Source organism: Neolamprologus brichardi, unplaced genomic scaffold (assembly GCF_056152115.1).
Source record: "Neolamprologus brichardi isolate AB-2024 unplaced genomic scaffold, ASM5615211v1 NODE_ptg000036l+_length_2141236_cov_1, whole genome shotgun sequence".
NCBI lineage: Eukaryota > Metazoa > Chordata > Actinopteri > Cichliformes > Cichlidae > Neolamprologus > Neolamprologus brichardi.
This window is the reverse complement of record NW_028270138.1, coordinates 2,124,695-2,131,745: the sequence shown is the minus strand read 5'-3', so window position 1 is coordinate 2,131,745 and position 7,051 is coordinate 2,124,695. Positions and strand designations below refer to the sequence as shown.

General features: G+C 40.9%; 1 pseudogene; it reads right to left on the bottom strand.

Annotated features, from left to right (window-relative positions):
- Positions 1-5,960: 5,960 nt before the first annotated feature.
- LOC148094582 (uncharacterized) lies at positions 5,961-7,051 on the bottom strand (annotated as a pseudogene).

Here is a 7,051-nt window from a genome sequence, read left to right as displayed (position 1 = left end):
CCAAATTTATGATATGGGTATCGGTATCGGACACAAAAAAGTGGTATCGTGCCATCTCTAACAATAACCTCAGTTTTATTTGAATTAAGAAGCAGAAAGTTAGCGGCCATCCAGGTCTTTATGTCTTTAAGACATTCCTGCAGTTTAACTCATTGGTGTGTGTTATCTGGCTTCATGGACAGATAGAGCTGGGTGTCATCTGCATAGCAGTGTAAATGTATTCTATGTCTTCTAATGATGCTGCCTAAGGGAAGCATGTATAATGTAAACAGAATTGGTCCTAGCACTGAACCCTGTGGAGCACCATAATTGACCTTAGTGGGTGAAGAGGACTCTCCATTTACATGCACAAATTGGAGTCTATTAGATAGATATGATACAAACCACTGCAGTGCAGTACCTGTAATACCTACAGCATGTTCTAATTGCTCTAATAGGATATTATGGTCAACAGTATTGAACGCTGCACTGAGGTCTAGCAGGACAAGCACAGAGATGAGTCCACTGTCAGAGGCCATAAGAAGATCATTTGTAACCTTCACTAAAGCTGTTTCTGTGCTGTGATCAGCTCTGAAACCTGACTGAAACTCTTCAAATAAACCATTCCTCTGCAGATGATCTGTTAGCTGTTTGACAACTACTCTTTCAAGGATTTTTGATATGAAAGGAAGGTTGAAGATTGGCCTATAATTAGCTAAGACTGCTGGATCTAGAGATGGCGTTTTGAGTAAAGCCAGTAGTCCATGTCTGTTGCTGTAACAGTAGTTCATGTTTAGAATAAAAAATCCCAGCTCACTGATTTGATGGGGGCAATAGTGCCTAATCTGTTGCATAATTTTGCTGAGAGATCTTTGGTGGTCATCTTAGATGAGTAGTTTTATGGACAAAAACCACCAGGTTATTCAGTGTTCCCTTAGTGCTAATGTGTAAGAGAAGTTGGTGTACTATAACTGAACTAATGTTGTCCTTAAAGTCATATTCTTTTATTGTCATGACTGTATTTGAAGCTATTTTTATGTTTGTATGATACCTGATTTATATGGAATATGGCTGAAGTAAACTAAAGCCTAAAATACTTAGTCTGTCATTTGTTTTTATAGTAATTTAACATTATATAATTCACATGTAAAATTATGAACTGTAATTTTAAATGGTTTAAAAGCATGTAGAATAGCATATGTAGGCAAGTATATTTCTCCTTTTTTAATCAAGAAGCAAAGACAAAAAGGAAAAAAAGAAACAGGGCAGGGTTCAGTGGTTGAATCATCCGTCCCCACCAATGCCAAAAACAAATCTATGCCCTTGATCACATGTATAGGTTATAATTAACGACAGTTCAACAAGTTTCCGTGTTTAATAGCATTTTTCCCTATATGGCTCTCTGGCTCCTCCAGATGCTTCCTGTAGACCCCGGATCACTAGTTGCTAAGCAGACACAAAGCAAGATGTCTTTCACCTTTACCCTAGAAATTATACTTCATGTCTATGTGTATGTAAGCGTGTTAGGCCTTCATTCACAGCATTCAAGTCATTTCATCAATATATCAGTTCAGACATAACACTGAATGACGCTTTTAACCTTCATTAGACTGTATGCTTAACTCTATCATGAGCACAAATGCAATGTGTGTAATAACATGATTGAAACTATATGTTTAATGAATGGAATAAATGTTTAATCAAATGGCACTGCTCAAAGCTAAATAAAAAGACATGATACATCAACATGATATAAAAATGATTTAAAATGATATAATCCCCACACTAGTTAACATTAAAGGGATGGTTGGCTCAAAAGAGCTCTGACTTTTTGTCAGCCTGACTACCATGCTGAAGAGAAACCTGGGGTCTGTCATGGTCCTGGGTCAGTGACCCAGTGTTTGTGCTTGTTGTACTTTTACTTTTGATAGTTTTATGTATTTTGACTGTGTTTTGGTTTACCAGGGTTTAGTTGTGTTCCCTCTGTTTGGTGTTTTCCCTGCCTGTGTATCCCCTTTTGTGTAGTAAGGTCTCTGTGTTTAGTTTGCGTTTCTGAGTCTGTGTCATTACGTGTATGTGTTTCCTGTTTTACTTTGAAGGTCTCTGTCTGATGTCTGTGCGTTCTGTTTACGTTCCCCTGCCTCGTCAGCTGTGATGTCTTCCAGGTGTGTTCCCCTCCTGTTTCCCATCCCTTGATTCCTGATGTAATAATAATAATGATAATACATTTTATTTATAAGCGCCTTTCAGACCCTCAAGGTCACCTTACAGTAACACGTAAACATACCATAAAAAACATAAGAAAAATGTATATATAGCAAACATGGTAGATAAAATTTAGACATAAACAGTCATAAAAGTGTAAAAGCAAATATAAAAACTGAGCAAGGTAAAAATGAACTAAGACAGATCAGGTGTATGCAATTCTAAACAGATGGGTTTTGAGTAGTGATTTAAAAGTGGTGAGACAGTGTGTGGTCCGGAGAGCAAGTGGAAGTGCATCCAAAGTCTCGGTGCAGAACAACTAAAGGCTCTGAGTCCCGTGGTAGTCAGACAAGCAGGTGGAAAAGACAGAAGGGAAGCTGAGGAAGAGCGGAGTGTACGAAGGGGTGAGTATGTATGGAAAAGATCTGATAGATATGGAGGAGCGAGGTTATGAAGCGCTTTGAAAATGAAAAGCAAGATCTTGAAATTGACATGGAGGTGAATTGGGAGCCAATGGAGCTGTTTAAGAACAGGTGTTATATGTTCAGTGGATCTAGTTCTGGAAATAATACAAGCAGCTGTATTTTGAACCAACTGCAGTTTATGGAGGGATTTATGAGGTAAACCATAGAGAAGAGAATTACAGTAATCCAGACGAGATGTGACAAGAGCATTGACAAGTATGGCGGTACTGTGTGGAGTGAGTGAGGGACGAAGACGGTTAATATTACGGAGATGAAAGTAGGAAGACCGAGTGATATTATTTATATGTGCTGTGAAGGACAGAGTGCTATTAAGAATGACACCAAGACTCTTAACCTGAGGGGAGGGTGTGACATCAGAGTTATCAATGGATAACGAAAGACTGGTTGGAACTGGAGTCAGTTTTGATCTGGTGCCTATTAAAATGAATTCTGTTTTATTGCCATTAAGTTTAAGAAAGTTGTGAGAAAACCAGAGCTTGATTTCACTTAAACAGTCAGAAATGGATGTGGGCGGAGAGTAGCTGTGGGTTTGGAGGATAGGTAGAGCTGGGTGTCATCTGTGTAGCAGTGAAACTGGATGTTATGCTTCCTAAAAATATTACCTAGAGGTAGGAGATAGGTGATAAAAAGTAAAGGACCCAGGACAGAGTCTTGGGGTACACCGGAATTAACTGGAGTAGATACTGATCTGTGAGGGAGTAACTGAACAAACTGTGAGCGGCCAGAGAGGTAAGAAGTAAACCAGGCGAGTGCTGTACCATTGATGCCAATAGATGCTAATCTGTGAAGGAGGATGCAGTGGGAGATAGTATCGAAAGCTGCTGTAAGGTCAAGGAGAATGAGGAATGATATAAGTCCAGAATCAGCTGCAAGCAGAAGATCATTGGTGATTTTTACTAGGGCTGTTTCTGTACTGTGACATGAATGGAAGCCGGACTGAAACTGTTCGTACAAGTTATTTCCAATGAGATGATGATGAATCTGTGCAGCCACTATCTTTTCAATAATTTTTGCTAGGAAAGGGAGATTTGAAATTGGCCTGAAATTATTTAGATTGGAGGGATCTGAACCATTCTTTTTCAGTATTGGAGTTATTATTGCAGTTTTAAGGGAAGAAGGAACAGAACCAGATATAAGAGAGGAGTGTACGATATTAGCAATCAGTGGGGCAAGAGACGGGAATGAGAGTTTGACAAGATTTGTCAGCAGTGGATCAAGTTTGCACGATGATGACTTTAAGTTAGTAATTATGGAAGATAGCTGAGTTATTGTGGGAAGTTCAAAATTGGATAGAAAGGATGACAGCTGAGAAGGACAAAAAAATGCAGATAGAACAATTGACCATTTCACAGGATGAGGGCAATTGTTGATGAAGATTCTCAATCTTGGTGTAAAAAAAGTCCATAAATTTGTTGCAAGCTGCGGCAGAGTGTGTATGTATGGCAAAGGTATCTGGGGGTTTAACAATATTATGCAATGTAGAAAACAAAGTGCGAGTGTTTCCTTCAGCGGATTCAATAACAGAGGTGTAGTAAGCAGATTTAGCATGATGAATAGCTTCTTTATAGTGTTGTATATGACTGAGATACATGTCCTTGTGAATAGTAAGTCCTGTTTTCCTGGAGAGACGTTCCAGGCGGCGTCCAGTAGCTTTAAGTTGGCGAAGGTCAGATGAGTACCATGGTGCAGAGCGGGAGAAAGAAACAGTTCGAGTTTTTTGGGGAGCCAAGGTATCTAAGAGGTTGTTAAGTTCATTGTTATAGTGAGATATCAGGTTGTCTATGGAAGCTGAGGCAACAATGGTAGGTAAGTTATTAATGCCATGGGAAAGAGCTGATAGATCAATGCCCCTAATATTTCTAAAAGTAATTGAGCCGTTTTTTTTTTGTTTTGTTTTGTTTTTGTATAGTGGGAGACTAGCATTGAATAAAACTAATTTATGGTCTGAAAAATGCATGTCCAGACAGGATATAAAATCTCTTGTGGCTGAATTTGATGTGTTCTCCATGTGGATGTTAAAATCGCCCAGCAGTAGTATATTTGGAGATAAGAGTAGGATTTCAGCGAGAAAGTTAGAAAAATCACTTAAAAAGTCAGTTGATTTTAGGTGGACGGTAAACAGCAACTAATACTGTGGGGGTTGGTCCATTAATTTGAATCAGCATGGATTCAAACGAGGAGTAGGCAGGAGCAGAAAGAGAAGATACCTTATACTTGTTGTTGTACAGGATCGCAAGGCCACCCCCACGTCCCGACACACGGGGCTGGCAGGTGTAAACAAATCCAGGCGGAGTGGTCAGGTTGAGATCGGCGAAATCATTTGGACGCTGCCAGGTCTCCGTCAGACATAGAAAGTCCAGGTTATGATCATTAAGAAGATCATAAACAAGAGGTCCCTTGCTGGAGAGGGATCGGACATTAAGCAATCCGACAGAAACGGGATAGTCGCCGCAAGCTTTGCAAACCGACCGGGCAGGGCTAGCAAGCACACTAGGGTCAGCAGTCCGTCCACCAGGCTTCCTAGTGGAGCAATGGTGAGATGACCACAGGGATGGTATCGAATTCCTGCTGTCGATCCTGTAATTCCGTCTGGATCCGCGATGGACATACTTTCGACGCGGGCGCCAGGCGATGCCAGGGTGTAGCAGTGAAGCCGGCGGAAAGGTCGAGAGGTGCTGGAAGCGCAGAATGAGTAGCTCTGATGTCGAGTACCTCAGCGTGGAGGAGACGGGCTGGAGTATGGACTGCAGAACAAACCCAGCGAGAAGAGCCCGGAAGAGCAGCACCTTAGCAGTAGTCATGATGTAATACCGGCTATCCGAAGACAGCACAGTGGCTAGCAGCTGATGCTGACAGCTGGTGCTAAAAGCTGATGCTAACAGCTGACAGTAAATGTGTCCAAAGCACGCCGGCCAAACATGTCAGGCAGGGAAGCACTTCACCTGGCAGACAGTAGGTTCAGAGAATAAAAACAAACAAACTTTTGTAACTATACTAAGCAGTAAGTATAAACTGTATACAGAGGGGAGCAGCGGCAGCCAAACGCGGCAGCCAAACGCGCCAGCGTCCACTCCTCCTCCTGACTTCCTACCTGTGTGTATTTATAGTGTATGTTACCTCGTCCTCGTTGCTAGTTCGTCTGCTTCTCTCCGTCTGTCATCACGTGTATTTCCCTATGCCTCCCTGCATCTTAGTTTTTGGTTAGTTTTGTTAGCTTTGCCCAGTTTAGGTTTTCTTAGTTTTATGTTCACCCTTGCCATTTCTGTTTGTATTTACTTTTGTTTATTAAACTCACTTGCACCTGAACTGCCGCTTCCTGGGTCCTAAATCATTCACACACGGCTTGCCCTGGCCACCCGTGACAGTGTCGTTCTTATTTTCTTCAATAAGTGACGAATAGTAAGATGTTCTGGCTTTGCGGAGGGCTTTCTTATAAAGCAACAAACTATTTCTCCAGGCTAAATGATGATCTTCTAAATTTGTGACACGCCATTTCCTCTCCAGCTTCCTGTTATCAGCTTTAGGCTACGTGTTTGAGAATTATACCACGGAGTCAGGTACTTCTGATTAGAGGCCTTAGTTTTCACAGGAGCTACAGTATCTAGAGTCGTACGTAGTGAGGAGGTAAAATTATTAAAAAGATAATCAACCTCTGTTGGGGTAGCGTTCAGATAACTGCTCTGCTCTGTGTTGGTACAGGGCATTGACGATGATAACAGTGGCTGGATTATATTCTTAAACTTAGTTACAGCGCTTTCAGAAAGACATTTACTTTGATAAAGTCCACTCTCCACTGCTGCGTAATCAATTATTGTAAATGTAAATGTTATCAGGAAATGATCAGACAGGAGAGGGTTTTCAGGAAACACTGTTAAATGTTCAGTTTCTATGCCATATGTTAAAACAAGATCTAGAGTGTGATTAAAGTGGTGGGTGGGTTCTTTTACATTTTGAGAGAAACCAATTGAGTCTAATAACTGATTAAATGCCATGTTGAGGCTGTCATTTTTAGCATCTACATGGATGTTAAAATCACCCACAATAATTATTTTATCTGAGCTCAGAACTAAATTAGATATAAAGTCTGAGAAATCAGACAGAAACTCTGTGTAAGGCCCAGGTGGACGATAGATGATAACAAGTAAGACTGGTTTCTGAGTTTTACAGCTGGGGTGGACGAGGCTAAGCATCAAGCTTTCAAATGAATTAAAAGTCTGTCTTGGTCTTTCATTAATTCTTAGGCTGGTGTAAAAAATTGCTGCCACACCTCCCCCTCGGCCTGTTCTTCAAGGTTTCTGGTAGTTAGAATGACTCGGGGGTGTTGATTCATTTAAACTAACATAATTATCCTGCTGCAACCAGGTTTCTGTAAGACAGAGTAA